The 18857-nt window shown below is 34.3% G+C and overlaps 1 protein-coding gene across 1 annotated transcript in view; it reads left to right on the top strand.

Moving 5' to 3' along the window:
* Positions 1 to 18857, top strand: part of LOC311183247 (bifunctional heparan sulfate N-deacetylase/N-sulfotransferase 4) — a gene marked incomplete at both ends in the record, with an annotated part of 190047 nt that overhangs the window by 30353 nt on the left and 140837 nt on the right. The gene's annotated exons all lie outside the window — the stretch shown is intronic.

Genomic DNA, 18857 nt, shown 5'->3' with positions numbered 1-18857 from the left:
ATATAGCATCTCCACTTAGAATATGTTGCTTCTTGTGTTTCTAGCTCAGCCCACTGTTATATTTATTCTACGTCTTCAGATTTATAAGGGTGATCAATAGACAGAGTTTCAGAAAACGCACAAAGGCTATGTATTCTGACTCTTTATCTGTATCCACATCTCTCCCCTGAAATTCAGAATTAAATACAAAACCACCTGTTAGATATTATTCCCCAACAGTTTTTGTCAATAGCATACTTATTAGTCCTACACTTCACTAAGGGTTTTTATCCTATTTACTATTTTCATTTAGGTTTTCACCCTAGATTTATTAATGATTATATCCCAAAATATATCCCAGAATTTATGTCCTCCCATCCTTCTCCAATACAAGTACATTCTATGAATCTTTGAGATAATAATTCCTTCCACTTTGGGTTATTGTTAATACTTGTTTTTAAGATTTATTTATTCATTCACTCACTCATTTATTTATTTATTTATTTATTTCTGAGTGGGTACAGTCAGAAGCATGGGAGGGTGAGAGAATTCACCAGAGCCAGAGCGGAAAACTGAACAGGCAGTGTGAGGAAATACACTGCTGAGGGGAGCAGCGGGCACGGCAGGAGAGGTCTGCTCGCCATGTGGGACCCTCGCCTGGTGGACAGGGATCGAACCGAGGCTGCGGGCAGCTTTGCAGCCCAGCACTCAACTGCTGCGCCACCAGGGGAGGCCCCACTTTGGGTTATTGTAAGGAGCTGATTGATGAACACAAAGCTCTTACAACAGAGTCTTCTAGAAGAGTGCTCAAAAATGGTGTTTTTTTTTTTTTTATAGAGGCATGTTTTATTTATTTATTTGTTTGTTCATTTGTATCATTTATACATGCACTGGGTACAGTCAGAAGCGCGGGAGGGTGAGAGAATTCACCAGAGCCAGAGCAGGGAGCAGAGCAGGCAGAAGGACCGAAGTACACTGCTGAGGGGAGCAGTGGGCGGCAGGAGAGGTCTGCGCACCATGTGGGACCCTCCTCTGGTGGCCGGGGAGCAGCCGGGAATCGAACCAGCGCAGCAGAGGCTGCGGGCAGCTTCGCAACCCAGCGCTCAACCGCTGCGCCACCGGGGAGGCCAAAAAAAAAATGGTGTTTTAACATGATACTAAAATGTAAATTTCAACCAAGATAATAAAATACAATAGACATGAAATTACATAATCAGATCAGGATATGGAGAATTTACAAAGAAAATAGTCAGACTGTATTCACGATACTTAAAACTTTTACTCACTGTAAGATTAGTTTAAAATGAACAGGGGAAAAAAATGAGAAAATTATTCAAAAAGAAATGTGAAGCCCCATCTCCTCCCTAGGAGAAGATAGGGTGAGAGTGGCTCTCTCTTTATCTCAAATAGACAGAGATTGGACTTCAAGGAGACAGCCCAGAGAGTTTGCTATATTTTACCTACAGTTTTGAGCCATATTGCTTTCACCCAGAAATCTAGACATCAATGCATTAGCTAAAAAACAGCTTTGCTAGAAAAGTTAAGTGAGAATAAATAAGATTTCATTTCCTATTCCAGATGGTAAAGAATGCATGCATGTTTCAAGGGAGCAAACTAAGATTCAGAGACAGAAAGGGGAATCAGTTGATTTTAATTTCTATACAAAAGGGAAAAACTACTAGGGCCACGCAGGGATTCCAGCATATGCATGGACTTGCCAAATGTGAAACTCACAGAAAAGGAGTCTCCAAGCCAGGGAATGAAATAGCTCACCTACATGGCATGCAAACGGCAGTGTGCAGCTATCCACGACTTTGGAAATGTTCAAAGAGGCTGTGAAGGGTTCAGCCAGGTTCTCTTCGCTGCCGCCATTCCTTTGAACCGGCCTAGAAGTTAAATGGCATCTAGGCTTTGAGGAAGTATGGGGGACAGCAGAGAAAGCAGAAAGGATCATTTCTCCTTTTAAAAGGCAAGTTATAGACTGAGGAGGAAGGGAAGGAAGGGAGAAATCTTACCTCAAAGTTTGATTTGTGATTAATGCGATTAGTACTTTTGTCTGGAAATCTTAATTACTGCGAGAATGAATCTGTGAGGAAGCAGCGCTGATACTAAGAAAAATCAGAAGATTCCTTGGGTTTTTGGTTTTGCAGGAGAAAACTATGCTTATTGCATTCATTTTAAAAGTACAGCACAAACTGCATTCCGGCCATCTGGGTCCTTCAGCTCCTGTTATCATGTTATTAGTATTAATGATAATGATGGTGATGGTTACTTAAGATTCCTCCTACCCTCGCTTTTATAAAGCTGTGACAGCCTCCTCCTTGTTTTACTGATTCTACTTTAATTCCTTTTAAATCCATCTCCTCAAAATTAAATTAATCACCTATTTTAAACATGAATTAGCCAATACCTATGTAAATCTTATGTAAAGTCAAGCCTTACATAAAAACCCTCTGTGATAGTGATTTCTAGAAGATTCTATGTCTTGTAGTACAAGATTTAGGCCACAGGTCTGTGCTGGCTGCTGTTTACTAAAGTGTCAGGTTGTGATGAGTCCTGCATTTTCAGAATTTATATTTGCCTTTCATGGCAACAGTGCCTTTTATGACCCTGTTTTAATAACAGTCACTTGGTCCCACTCTCTGCCCAGAGCCTCCTAGGGTAACACTTCAGCTCTCTGTTGAAAACTTCCCAATGCTGTCTGCAAGGCCAGAAAGAGACGGAGTTTTAACCCTACAACCCCCAACATCTTATCTGGATTTTAATGTGACTGGCCTAAAGGAGAGGAACTTAAACCAGAGAAATGATGAAAATCAATAACTTTTTAAATTGTAGCATATGTGAAAACAATATGTGTGTATGTATGTAAAATATATTTTCTTTAAGAAATGAGACCTTGAATATGTGTATATTGAGTGTATATACATAAGGTTGTAAGTGCATTTGTGAATGTAAATACTTCTGTGGTTGTTTGGGGGAAGACAGCATGTGGAAACTACAGTTCAAGTACTTTTACTGAAAATTTAACCTCCATCACAGTGTTTTAAATGGACAGTCAAGAGTAATATTCTTTATAACACATTTTTTTTTTTTTGGTGAGGCTTTTATTGATCCAAACCAAAGTGTTTCAACATAGGAGATAAAATATTTTTGCTATACGATAGAAAATGAGCTTCAGGTTGAACTAATTCAGTCAAATGGAAAATGGAACACCAAAAGAAGTTGAAAGGTAAATAGAATTTCATTATCCTAGAAGCAGAGCAGGGAATATCTGAAGATATCTATATAGATATCTATATAGCATCTATTCACATGAATGGGGAAATCACAAATACTAATTCTTAAGACTACAAAACCAGTTCAGTGGCAAAATGAGCACTAGTTTGCTAATATAAATGACACCTTAATAGAAAGGAATCAACCTATTAAATATGTTTTAAAGATTATTCATGCATATCAGAGTTGGACCCAGTGCGGGCCAGAGATGTGAGGTTGAGAGGATTCACCAAAGACAGGGTGGGGAGCAAAAAAGGCAGATCTACTGAAATACACTGCAGAGGGAAGCACCTGGAGAGGCAGGAGAAGTCTTCTGTGCCTAAACCTGTTACATATTACATGAGAAAATAGTTCATGCTATAAGATATTTTCATATAGTATATGCAATTGTCATCAAAATTGTATTGTGTGAGTATATGTTGGGTAAATGTGCATTTTTATGTCTATGGAGGACTAGTACATTTTAAAGTAAACCTAAATTCTGGCATCACTTTAGATTATACCTCTGATATGTTAAACTCTGTTTCTGCTTTGATGATAAATATATACCATAGGATATATGAACTTTAGAAATGTAATGCCTGCCATTCACATGATAGCAAATCAATAAGATTTTTATGGACTAATTCTCCTTTGTTTATGTCCATTATGAATAACAAACCAGTGATGGAAACTTAATAATGAGATTAAATTCTCCATGAAGGTTAAATTCTATTAGGAACTCTCAGTAATATCCTTCAATTTTAAGATTTTATTTGAGTATACATTTTGTTGCTTCATGTTTACAAGATAAGTATCATTGGAATATAATGTACCCTTGTCTCATTACAGTCAGTCATTCTCCAGGTAAAGTGCTGAGTTAACAAACAAGATCAGATTGTCAGATAAAACTAGCATTAATTAGATATCTTACTCAATATTATGCTGTAATAGATAATTTCAGGAATGGAGGAAATTATGAAGCTCCGTCAATGAAGCAGAGGATATTCTAAGATAGCAAGTCTGTCCTCCAAGTTCCTTTCCGTGCTGGACATGACACTCTGACCCCATAGAGTGAGTTCCAAAAGGGAGACTCGTGGGATCCCTAAAAGGGGGGTGAATTTCAATCATAAATCTTGTCAATTTTTTTTTTTTTTATAAATTTTATTGTTATATTCCCCATACAATTGCAGCCCCCCATTCTGACCCCAATCCCTCCCCTTCCGCCCCCGCCCCCCTAAAAGTGTCTCTGGTTCATAGTTTTTGTTGATTTTGATTTTCACTTTCTTATAGTTATTCATTTTCCTGGTCCCTTATTTAAGTTTTCTAGATTCCTGCTATGAGTGAGACCATCCGGTATTTTTCTTTTTCTTTTTGGCTTATTTCGCTGAGCATGATCCCTTCCAGCGCCATCCATGTTGCAGCAAATTGCATGTGTTTATCTTTTTTGAATGCTGAGTAATATTCCATGGTATATATGTACCACATCTTCTTGATCCAGTCATCTATTTTTGGGCATTTGGGTTGTTTCCAAAGCTTAGCTATTGTAAACAGTGCTGCTATAAACATAGGGGTGCAGGTGTTCTTTGGAATTGATGTTTCTGTGTCCTTTGGGTAAATACCTAGGAGTGGAATTGCTGGGTCATATGGAAGCTCTATGTTTAGTAGGTCCAGAAATCTCCACACAGCTTTCCACAGTGGTTGGACCAGTTTGCACTCCCACCAACAGTGCAGAAGAGTTCCTTTTTCTCCACACCCTCGCCAACATTTGTTGTTGCTAGTTTTTTTAATATGTGCCATTCTCACTGGTGTAAGATGGTATCTCATGGTAGTTTTGATTTGCATTTCCCTGATGACAAGTGATGTTGAACATTTTTTCATATGCCTGTTGGCCATTTGCATTTCCTCTTCAGAGAAGTTTCTTTTAAGCTCTTCTGCCCATTTTTTGACTGGATTATTTTCTTTGTTGTTGTTGAGACTCATCAGCTCTTTGCAGATTTTTGTGATCAGTCCTTTATCATTAGTGTTGGGTGCAAAAATGTTCTCCCAGTTGGTGGGGTTTCTCTTTGTTTTTGTTATTGTCTCTTTTGCTGTGCAAAAGCTCTTTAATTTGATATAGTCCCAGCTGTTTATCTTTGCCTTCACTATCACAGCTTTGGGTGATGTGTCTGTAAAGATGTCTTTGATGTGCAAATCACGTAGTGTTTCGCCTATATTTCCTTCTATATATTTTATGGTTTCAGGTCTTATGTCTAGTTCTTTAATCCATTTTGAGTTGATTTTTGTGTATGGTGTGAGGTGGTGGTCAAGCTTCATTCTTTTGCATGTAGCGACCCAGTTTTCCCAGCACCATTTATTGAACAAACTTTCTTTGCTCCAATGCATAGTCTTTGCTCCTTTGTCAAAGATTAGTTGACCATAAACCTGTGGGTTTATTTCTGGATTTTCTATTCGATTCCATTGGTCTGTATGTCTGTTCTTGTTCCAATACCATGCGGTTTTGATGATTATGGCTTTGTAGTATAGTTTGAAGTCTGGGAGTCTGATGCCTCCATTCCCTTCTTTTTTTTTCAGGAGAGCTTTGGCTATTCGGGGTTTTTTGTGATTCCATATGAATTTCATCAATAATTGTTCTATTTCTTTGAAGAATGACATTGAAATTTTGATTGGAATAGCATTGAATCTGTATATTGCTTTTGGAAGGATGGCCATTTTAATAATGTTTATTCTTCCAATCCATGAGCAGGGGATGTCTCTCCATTTCTTTGTGTCTTCTTCTATTTCTTTTAACAGTGTTTTATAGTTTTCTTTGTATAGGTCCTTTACCTCTTTTGTTAGATTTATTCCCAAATATTTGATTTTTTTGTTTCAATAACAAAAGGGATGGTCTTTTTGATTTCTTCTTCTTCAGATTTATTGTTTGTGTATAGGAAGGCTACTGACTTTTGCGTGTTGATTTTGTATCCTGCCACTTTACTGAACTGATTGATGAGTTGAATTAGCTTTTCTGTGGAGTTTTTGGGGTTCTCTATGTATAATATCATATCGTCTGCAAATAGTGATAGTTTGACTTCTTCTTTTCCTATTTGGATTCCTTGGATGTCTTTCTCTTGTCTTATTGCCCTGGCTAGGACTTCCAGTATTATATTGAAAAGCAATCAGTAACTACTATGAACAGTTATATGGAAACAAGTTTAACAATCTAGAGGAGATGGACAAATTCCTACAACTCTACAATCACCCAAAGCTAGATAAAGAAGAAATAGAACACCTAAACAGACCAATTACAATTAGCGAAATTGAAATGGTAATCAAAAACCTCCCCAAAAACAAAAGCCCAGGACCTGATGGATTTACAAATGAATTCTACCAAACATTCAGAGACGAATTAGTGCCTATCCTTCACAAACTCTTCCAAAAAATTGAGAAGGAAGGGACAATACCAAACACGTTCTATGAAGCCAACATTACACTAATACCAAAACCGAACAAGGACAACACAAAAAAGGAAAACTACAGGCCAATCTCCCTAATGAACACTGATGCAAAAATCCTCAATAAAATTTTAGCTATCAGAATCCAACAATGTATCCATAAGATAATTCACCACGACCAAGTTGGATTCATTCCAGGGGCACAAGGATGGTTTAACATCCGAAAATCAATCAACGTTATCCAACACATCAACAAAAAGAAATATAAAAACCATATGATAATATCAATAGATGCTGAGAAAGCTTTCGACAAAGTGCAACACCCATTCATGATAAAAGCCCTTGAAATTCTTGGGATACAAGGAACATACCTCAACATCATAAAGGCCATCTATGACAAGCCAACAGCCAGTATCATTCTCAATGGTGAAAAGCTGAAAGCAATTCCATTAAGATCTGGAACAAGACAAGGAAATCTTGTCAATTTTATAACCGAAGGGCCCATAACTTCTGTGGTATTCTCAGGAGAGCAGACAGCATCGACACTAAGTTCTTTTGACTATAAACAATTTCCATCCTGGGTAACATTCTCAGGTTTCAGAGATTAGATCTTTTCCTTCTACCAAATCTAGTCAATTAATTTACCCAAAATTTCAGGTGACAAGTAAATTAAAGCATATCAACTTTCTATTTTTCTTTTTTTCTAAGAATGTTCTGAATAGAGAGAAGAAATCAAGGTCAACTGCTCTGTGTTTGTTTGATTTTTTCCAGGTAATATATCCTACAAAATCTTCACATAAACACATATTCTTATTTAACAGAATTTATATTTTGTAGAGTTTTTACCAATTTCCCTTAGGAAATTGGGTAAATTAAAAATTTCCCTTAGGAAAATTTTAGGCAAGATTAGTAATGTACCCACTTTACATATTTGTCAGACAAACTCTTAAAACAAGTTTTAAACATATTTAAGTGAAGGGTAGGTTTTATGTAGGTAAGGAATCTTTCCTTAGCCCAAGTTATTTATTAACCATAATGATGATAATGCAGGATTGAGGGAAAATGGTAGATACAGACAATAATTTGCTTTTAAATTAACAGTTAGGTTTAAAAATTGGCTATTCATTCATTAAGAATGAATAGAAGAAGTGTTCATTGAAAGATAGTTTTATTACATTAAGTGAATTAGTTGTATTCTCTCAGAGAAAAGGTATATTTTGCAATAAACATAAACATTTACATAACTGTCTGAAACAAAATACGAACTTTAGTACATAAAAATTTTCACATCCTGTTAACTTTTGTATTGTATTGATCGATATATTTTTACTGAGAATGAAAAATAAACCTGGCATTTTCATTTTTATTATCTTAGCTCCATAATTTATATTACAAGTATTCTGAATTTTGTAATCTTAACAAATGAAATAATTCTTAACTTGCACATATGCCACTTAATTTTGGTCCCTGGCAGTTATGAAAACTGTGCAAGGTACTAATTGATAAAGAGAGATTTATAGATTGTCTTGCAGTCACTGAATAATAATCACATTTCAGAATAGAAAAATTATAGAAACTCACTTTTTGTAATTCTGATTGACTCCTTCATTTTTACCCTATTTATGTACAATAATGTCAAAATAATGCAACTGAGATTGTTTTCATAAAATACCTATCAATTTGAATATATGTTATTAAAAACTCAAGTATATTAGCTCCATTTTATGTGGAAAACAGCTCATAAAATTAAATTTCAGCTACTTCCATATTGTTCTGAGGAATTTAACTCTGTCTTCTACAGTAAAATCTGTCTGATAAACACATTGTTTAATGTGGATTCATTTCTAATGGATATGCACGTGTTCAAATATAAGACATTTAGAAATCAGGAGTGGAGTTGGTCTTTAAAAAAAATTTAAAATTGTAAATATGTGAGATGACAGAAGCTCATAAAAGTTATTTTAGTGATTCTTTTTTGCAATATAGATAGCTAGTAAATCATTATTTTGTACATAATAAACCAATACAGTGATATATGTAATTTATATCTCAATAAAAATGGAGAAAAATCAATATATAACTGTATTAGTCAAGGTTCTCTGGAGAAACAGAAGAGAACCACCTCTATATTCAACACACCCACACAGTGTTCATTCTGTTTGAGAGACTTAAAGATTTAATTGGGTGGGGGAGAGGAAGAGAGAGAGAGACACTCATTATAAGGTATCGATTGACTTGATCATGGATCCTGAGAAGTATCTTTATCTAGAACCCAGGAGAGCTGTTAGTGTAAGGTTCAATTTGAAAGCTGAAAGGATCAAGACCCAGCAAGTGCCAATTTTTCATTTTGAGTGCAATGGCTAGAAAAGGCTGATGCCTGAGCCCCAGCAGGCAGCAGGTATTCCCTCTTACTCTTTCTTTCTTTCATTCTTTTTTTTTTTTGGGGGGGGGGTTTCAATTGATTAGATGAGACCCATTCACATTAGGGAGGATAATCTGTCTTACTCAGTCTATCAATTCAGATATTAATCTCATTCAGTAACACCCAAAATAATGTTTGAACAAAATGTCTAGGCACCCATGACTCAGACAAGGTGATTTAAAAATTAATACAGTGGAGTTCAGTTAATTGAGTTGTTCATTCAGTAAATATTTGAGGTTCATGCTAAGTATAGTAAGGTGGTGACAGTGCAAATATTATGGGCTCTTCTCAAGTCCACTTGGAAATAGAATGCATCAATAATATACTCATAGAAAAATTCATAAAATGGTACGAATAATACACTCAAGGCAGATTGCATTTAAATGCATTCCACACAATGATGTTATCTTTTCAAGCTGGTGACTTTGAAGGTAGGAATAGCATCATATAGGCATATAGGAGAAAATAATATTCACTCTAAGTCTTGAATTAAGACTCAATTTGAATATGTAAATATGAAGGCTAAGTGGAAAGTCATTCTCCAGGGAGGAAGTAACAAAGATAATATAGAAAGACGTATTTTCTCATTTGAACTTCATTTAATATGATTTGGACTTGGGTTACATAAAAGGAAACCTTGAGAAGTAACTTTGGAAAATAAAGTGGGAAACAAATTTTTGAGGGTTTTACAGATAACTTGTAGCCAATGAACAATCTTAAATGAGATAACATTGATAATTACCTACTATTGGGTGTATAAGTGTCTGAGGTAGAGTTAATAAAAGCATAAAGAAATAAAAACATAGGTAGATGTTGGGAGAGTCATGCATGACCTTGAAATATTAGCCTTGATTAAAACACTAGAAATAACCATATCATTGAAGGAAACTGGAAAACTGGAAGATGTGCCAATATTGAGATAGAGATAAATTAAATTTTAGATACACTAAACTTGAGGATATAGAAGACATTTGACTTGAGAGGTTCATTAAGCAAATAACAAGGGAGCTGTGATTCAGGAAAGAGTTCCAGGCCACATGTGGACCTATGTAATATGGTGATTGTTAAAATAATTTTGTTAAGTAGATAACTTTTATAGGAGTGAATTTTATAGGAAGTGAGTATGAGGCTTGGGAATTATTGTACTTTGAAAGACATGGAAAACCAGTGAAGTAGAAAAACTAAGAGTGATGAGAGGAAACCTACACAATTCAATATGATAGTAAGATGGAGACATTTTTAAATGTGATCAAAGAAAATGAGGAAAAGAAAACGATGTATTCTGCTACTAGATTTGCTTTATAACAATTGCACTGTTTTCCTGATAGTGCAAATTATAGCTAAATTATTTGTGGAAAGAGAGTAAATGTGGCCTGTTTTTAAAAGACGTTTGCCAAGAAAAGGATTAATACTCTGAGGGAGCAACAAAGTTTTGTTGTCATTTCTTTTTTCCAGAGGAGAAATGCTGTTTGTGTTCTTTATACATTTTTGCATAGTTTTTCAAAAGAATATAATTTAGAAGTAGGCAATTCAGAGAAATAGATAATAATTCATGATGTGCTCAAGACATTAGCAAAGCTAATATAATTAGCAAAATTAATTATGGCATTGAAAATATATTTTCATCAACCTTTACATTATGAATCACAGGGGGAGCATGTACTTCAACATTAAATGTTTATCTCCCCTAATTTGTGTGCATAATTTCTGATAAGAACAAATAGCAAGTGATGTCATTTTAACTATGGTGTTTTATTTTGTAACCATCAAGTAATAACATCATTGATTTAGAGTGACATTGAGGCATAACACCAAGCAGTGAAAATTTAAGATGCTGGCTCAATTTCCCATCAGCCATTTATAAATGAAAGCTCCCATTTATCACTGATAAGTGCAAAAACAAAAAGTTTTGGTGGTTGTAAAATGTTTTCAGGGATATATAGCTTTATACATAGATTGTAAAATTTATCATTTGCTTATTATTTGTTTTATGGTGATATCATTGATGGATAGAATCCATTGTTTACAACCATTCAACCATTGTTTGTTTATTGGTCTGTATTTTTTTTATTTTGTTTTGGAAATTATAGATTAGTTCTAAGACTTTAGTACTCATTCTAGGTGATCATTTTATCCCCTTCTTTTTTATCCAGCTTGACTTCTTCTCACCCCACCACACTCTTTTTCTCTGTCTTTTATTCTTCTATTTCATATATCCTGTTTTTAAATTTTTCTCATGAATTACTACAATTTTTCTGTAAATTTAACAAACCATATGCTTTCGGTTGTAGACCTAGAAAATTAACACTTATCTATATATCTATAATGCTATTTTATAGGACCATGTCACTCTTACAGTTTGAATATGTTATTATTTTTGCTCTTAAAGGTTGGGTTTCATGTGAAATAGAGGTCTTTTGGCCTTAGGATTATATATAGAAATGTAAAGTAAGATCTGTAATTTTTATAGATAAAATATTTATAATGGACACTTTGTTGCTTATGATTCTGAGATAGAACAACTTAAATAAAAAGATTTTGTTTATTAGTACCTGACATTTTTCTAACACAGTAAATCTTTCAGCTAAAAAGAAAGTTGTCTAAATTGGCATCAGTAGGGCATACAAAAAATGTCAGTTCATAAAGCCGTCAATCATTTAGAAAACAAGACTCACGGAGAATGCAGCAAGAAAAAAACCTGGTGGTTAACATGGGTCTGAAACAGCTGTAAAAGTAGAATGTTTGATAGTGCATGAAATATAATGAAAGGTTAAGAAATCTACTTGAATGGAATATCTGAAGAGATAAAAGATAAGACTTTTCTCACAGTGTAGAAATAGAGATAAGTACCAGAAAGGCATGGCAACTATGCAGTGAGGTGAAGGTAATTGTTTAGTGTACCACCAGACATGTAACACAGAGATGAATAGGAACTATTCAACAGACAAGTAAGTCACAGCAGGATGAGATAAGCACGTTATGTCTGATGACTAAAATTGTGGAGGCAAACTGTATGTAAGTAGTATGGATGCTTCTCTCATTTTTTTTTCTCTTGTTCATTGCCAGCTGCTAGTACAAAGGTGATTCTGGGGAAAGAGAGGGACTATAGTGACATAGTATAAGGGAATGAAACTGTCATCAACATCAAAAATCTGCAACATGTGTGTCCTTTATCAATTATTGGAAAGTTCAGTTCTAAATAAGTGATCAACTCAGCATTGTATTTACTCACAGGGTTACAGAATGGCTGAAATTTTTCTTAAGCAACAGTTTTTATTGCTGTTTTTAAGCGAGCAAAGTGACTAACAGCCTCACCTATGGAAATGCTATGAAAGAAATTTGGATTGTTTGCAAGAATAAAGAATATATATAATACTTGTCTCCCATATTATCTCATAGCCACAATCTATCTTAAGTTCACTACTTTAGACTTCAAAGTCACAAGGAGCCATCTGACAAAGTTAAAAATACCAAGCTATTTATCTTATGTTACTTGGAATAAAAGGCAATAAATGAAAATGGCAAAATTCTTAAGATATAATGGATGAGAATATTCCAAAATTGTTTAAAGATACTAACTTTATAGCAAACAATCAAGCAAACAATACAAAAAAAAAAAAAAGACCCTTATGGTCTGTCTCCTAAAAAATGAAAGCAAAAAAGAAAATTGAAAATGAGCATGTATATAAGTGGAGCAGCTATGTACATCATAGCTGACTTCACTTCATCAGAAATAAAGCACAAGAAGGCAATGAAAGAAATCGTTAAAATTCTTAGAGGAAAAAAAAAAGTCAGCATAGTGACAGGCTATAACAAACCATCATAGATTGAGTGACTTCAGCAGCAGTGATTCATTTCTCACAGATAGAGAAACTAAAGAGTCCAAGATCAAGATATTGGCTAATTCAGTTCATAGATTGAGCTCTCTCTCTTGCACCTTGAAGAAAGCAGATGCCTCACCGTATCCTCATATGACCTTTTCCAAATGGATGCAGGGATAGGGAGAGAGATGTAACTCACTCCTTTACTCTTTTTATGAAATCACTAATTCCATCGTGGTGGCACCATCCTCCTCATCTGTCTAGCTCTTATTATTGTCCAAGATCTCCTCTCCAAATACTAACACGGTGGAACACAGAGCTTCAATATATGGATTTCAGGGAGGACAAAGTTTCAGTCCATAACAACTAGATACATGGATTTCTATATCTAGTGAATGCAGTCTTCAAAAATTAAGGTGAAGTGATATTGAGACAATAAAAGTGAGTTTCTTGTGAGAAATATTAAAAGGATGTTCTTGAGTCTGAAGTGAAATATTACCATATGCAAGCCTGCAGTAAGCAATTTAGAACACCAAAAGGAAGCATATCGCTCTACTAATATAATTGACATATTTATTTTCTATACATACATATTTTATTTTTTTATTTTTTTAAATAATAAATTTTATTTTTATATTCCCCATACAATTGCAGCCCCCCCCATTCTGACCCCAATCCCTCCCCTCCCGGCCCCCACCCCCCAAAAAGTGTCTCTGGTTCATAGTTTTTTGTTGATTTTGATTTTCACTTTCTTATAGTTATTCATTTTCCTGGTCCCTTATTTAAGTTTTCTAGATTCCTGCTATGAGTGAGACCATCCGGTACTTTTCTTTTTCTTTCTGGCTTATTTCGCTGAGCATGATCCCTTCCAGCGCCATCCATGTTGCTGCAAATTGCATGTGTTTATCTTTTTTGAATGCTGAGTAATATTCCATGGTATATATGTACCACATCTTCTTGATCCAGTTACATACATATTTTAAATATTATATAGTTTATAAACTATTTAAAACACCAAAAGGTACAATATTTTATGGAGTTATAGTATTTGTGTAAGTAGAATATTTGCCAACAAGAGCACAAAGGGAAGAATTACAGTGTTGTAATATCATTCTTGCATTGCCAATGAAATAGTATAATATTCAAGTATAGATTTTGATGCCTTAAGGATGCATAATAAAATATTTACTTAAGAATGGGTATAACTAAAAAGTCAATGAAGAAAAATAAAATGAACACAAAATGTTCAATTTATTTTTATTCTTGAAAGAAGGAATAAAGGAACAAAATAAGAGACATATTGAAAACAAATGCCAGGATCGTTGACAAAGCATATTTGTATCAGAATTATTTAAATGTAAATGACTCAGATTCTAAGAAACAGATTATGATATTGAACAAAGGCAAGATCCAGCTTTATGCTATTTATCAGAAACATTTGTAATATAAGGGTGAAAGTAAAAGGATGAAACAAATAATGGAAATATTAAGCAAAAAATAATCAGTGCACTTAGATTTATTGCGGCCAATAAACCTGAGGGTTAATAGTGTGGGTAGACAAAAAGAATGATTTTCACAATGATAGCAGGGTCAGTCCATCAAGAAAAATGCATGGCAATCCTAAATATGTATGCAACTAGTAAGAGTTGTGAAAAACACAAGGGCCAAATCATTAAAAATCATGGTAAAATGCACACATCTGCGATCGTAAATGGAGGTTTTAACATTCTTATTTCAGTAACTAACTTAAAAACAGAAGTCAGAAAGGATACAGAAAATTTGAAAAACAAAGCTGACCTGATAAGTGTAGAACACTAAGCCCAACTATTGAATAATGTTAATTCTTCTTAAGTATGTGCTTATCAGTCATCAAAATACAGGTTCTACTGAGATACAAAAAATATTTCTATACAGTTTCTTCCTCAATAAAAATATCTTAAAATTAATTTAAGAGGAATCAAATACAAAAAAAGACTGTTTTGTAAGCACATGTAATTTAATTAGAAATAAGGTGTATGGAAAAACCCACAATATTTGTAATTTACATCACGTTCTTCAAAGTAATCCTTTGAGTTAAAGGAAATTTACAGAAAGAATAACAATTTTAAACTAAATAACTAAAATACTGCACATCAAAATATGTGAGTTGCAACCAGAGCAGTGCTTAGGTAGAGAACAATCTATGATTTAAATATAATGGAAACTAATAAAGATGCAAGTAAATAATATTTATTTCCAACTGAAGAAACTAGAAATAGAGAAGAGCAAATTAAACCCAAAGGAAATTGTGACAAAATAATAAATAAGAGAGAATAGAAATCAATTGAATATAAATGGAAAATCAAGAAAGTAATCTTGGATCTCTAAAAAGATTAATAAAATCTGTGGTATGGTGACATAAATTTAAAGATGTCTGACTATATAGTACTAAAACATGTACCTTAAAATTTAATTTCAGACTTCATAACTTATATTCACTTCAAAGATGAAAAAAGTAAAAACTTCTATACCCTCAAGCATCCAATTTATTAAATTTAAAAAGTAACCAAATACAAAAGAATAGGTTGGCATCTTGCAGGGTGAAAGAATGTAGGAATAGGATACAACAGGACTGCAATGAAAAGTTGATCTCCATGCAAATATTTTCTTTTTTTTATTTCTATAAAATGAATTATGAAATTATTTAAGAAAGAATTATGAAACTATTTTAAATGATTTATTTTTGTTTCTATATTTTACATCATTATTCACTTTTGTATAGTTTGCTTTCTCCTCTCAAGTGTAATCCCCACAAAAATCCCACCACCAAGTCACCTGTGAACTGTCACCATCATCTCTTGTGCTCTTCCCTCTCCTGTTTTGACCCTGCTCCCTTTTCCTCCCCTGCTGAATGTTTCTGATTTATCATTTCCCTGCTAGTTTTGTGTTTTTCCCCTACCCCTTGTTTGGTTTCCCTATATACCTCCTATAAGTGAAGCCATCTGATATTTTCTTTTACCTTCTTACTTATTTCACTAAACATGATCTCTTCCAGTTCCATCCATGTTGCTGTGAATGGTCCATGCAAATATTTTAACATGATTTTGGCGATGATAGTCCAGGTGACATATTCCCTAATTCACTTCTCTTTTTTTGTAAAGTATATTTCCAATGTAAAAATACATGAACTTTTAAAGAGAGCAACACTATCCTGATATGCCTATGACTCATTTGTACAGAGTAGATATTGTAGTACCAAGTGAGTGCTTAATTCACTGAATTTTATGAGTTCTCCCCCAGGACTCCTTATTGCAAGGCTACGCTAGTAAATTATTTAGTAAGGCACTGAATGATCAAGAAAATTGCAGTGACCTCATCTCAAACATTTGAAGCACTGAAGGTTTATCAGAGGATTAGTAGGAAAATTCAACCAGACTCAGGAAACACAGTATGCTCTCTGATATGTTTGTGTGTTAGTGCAAATGTATGTGACTGCTTGAGGCAGGGATAGTAATCCACTGTATTAATTGTATGCGTGTCATATTTTTATTGGCCTAATATTATGAAGTAAGCTGTTTGAACATGCTTCAAAGTTGTGCCCTGTGTCTTTCAAACAAAATCATACTGTAACTAGCACTTAATACTGACAAATAACTATAAAAAGTAAATTCAGTGAAAACAAATGCTGCAACTTTTGTTTATGATAGCCACCTAATTAAAATTTGGAGCAATTCTTGAGTGAAGTATAAGTCTTGGTAAAAGGAAAATCTTCTAAAGTATTAAATGTAAGAACCTGCTCTTAGGCAGTCAATAAGTTTATTCATTGGAGAAGTATAAAACATCTCATAATAGACTGTGAATATGTCATTAGTATCCTTGTAAAAACATTGAAAAGATGAGTCACATATTTATGATAAAATTATTTTTATTATGCTCACTTGAATAATATTACATTTCAGATAGATAGATAGATAGATAGATAGATAGATAGATAGATAGATAGATAGATAGATAGATAGACAGATAGTGACTATTCTATCATTCCTGCCATATTGTCTATCCAGAAAAATAGGTCAGAGTTTATCATAGCTCTGAGTCAATTCCTAAGGGAACTCAGAGTTTCTCTTCTGGGTCAGCAATCTTAGAAATACCTGCTGAGCTCCAGGTGATGCTCCAGGTTTCTGACTGATTTTTGATTACTTATATTTGAAGTTACTACTACATATATTAATTTGTAGTTGGTCTTTGGAAATCAAACAAGATCAGAGGCTGATTATCTTATCCACATCAATTCATTGGAAAAGCCAAGTCCTTGTCAAAAATAAAGGAAAATTCTTAAGATTGAAAAATAGTCAACTCTGTAAATTTAACTGTATACCAGGTTGATCACCTGAAAATTAAATTGGGTACAGTTTAATTTTCCTGTGAAAGAGGTTAAATTATTTTCTACTTTTTTCTCTAGCCACCAATTTAGAGATAACCCTAAGAACGTTTTGCCCAATTAGCCCCTGAAAGGATGAAATATTAGGTAGCGAAGAAATACCATACATGGCATGCACAACCCACTGAACTAATACACCTGCTGTAGTAGCATAGATTTCTATTATATGTTCAAATAGTACTATGATTTGGAGTTGACCGTGAAGGGGTGAGTTGTGTGATGAGCAGCAAAATGCAGATATATTTATGCCAACCCCATACTTGAGGGCAGCTTTACTTGAAGAATGACAAACAGACATTTTGTCTGCCACAGCTCAGAAAGCCTCCTATAGCATTCACTGCACACTCCAGACCCACATCTTAAAGGCTGGGGAATAAAGTATTACTAAGTGCCAGCTGCAGAAAGTCTGCAAAATCCCTTTGCTTTGCAAAGGGATGAAAACTGAGTTGTACTATTTGGAAGATTATACCTTTCCTGTATCTCCCTGGAAGACTCATATATTCAGGGTTTTGAGTATTAGTAAGACAAATTCCACAGTCAAAATATGTCTTAAATATTATAGTATAACCATGATTGAAAGGAAACCTCTAATTGATTTTATTGCTTTTTGATTACTTATATTTTGAAGTTACTACTTTATTTTTAACTCCTCAAAACATATAAAGGTTCAGGAGATAAGATCTATGGAGGTAGGGAAAAGGAAGGGCAGATACTTAATTTGTAATCAGTCTTTGGAAATCAAACAAGATCAGAGGCTGGTTATCTTATCCACATCAATTCCTTGGAAGGCACATGACATCTCACATATTTGTTTAAAAGGCTTAAAAATGGAGAGAAGTGCAGTTACAATAGTCTAACTGAGGGAACATAGTGACCATGTCTTCTCCAGTGTCACTTTGGTGGACAGTCAGCTCTAACCATGGGTCACTCCTCTGAATAATTAAATTCCGTGGAGAGAAAGTCTGGTTAGCCTAGCTTGACTGTAGAGCTCAAGCCTTGGTCAAAGCAGAGCAGGCATGAAGCATTCTGCTAAGACCTCATGCAATGGAGGGGAAATCTGGTGCTGGTAGCAGGACAAGGGGAAATGAATGATTGGCAGGAAAAATAAAAATGACCACTGTAAGGAAGAAAGAGAGATAATGATCGGTGGAGGATTTCAATGAAGGCTTCAGGAGAGATACAGATCTTGAAAGACTGGTAAGTTTAACGAGTTAGAGGGATTTTTTTTTTTTTTTAGCATAATAGTTTCCTATCAAGACTATGAACAATGAAGATAGAGTTTAAATTTCTGCCTGAGGGAGTATGGGATTTCTTTCTTTTTTTTTTTTTTTTAATAATTAGCAACCCATTTGAAACTACACTTAAACAATGTCTTTATTCTATACCTGAATGGGAACCTAAAACATCTGAAAATTCTTATGATGGTTTTCATCATAACTTGATTACTCAGATTTTTTTTTTAAGCCAATGCCTTAAAAGCAGGTATTTTCATGAGTCGCTAGATAAAGGAAGAGAAAGATCAAATT

This window comes from Talpa europaea (assembly GCF_964194135.1).
Source record: "Talpa europaea genome assembly, chromosome: 13".
In the NCBI taxonomy this organism is placed as follows: Eukaryota; Metazoa; Chordata; class Mammalia; order Eulipotyphla; family Talpidae; genus Talpa; species Talpa europaea.
Note: the sequence above shows the minus strand (reverse complement) of the source record. Positions and strands in the feature narration are given on the sequence as shown.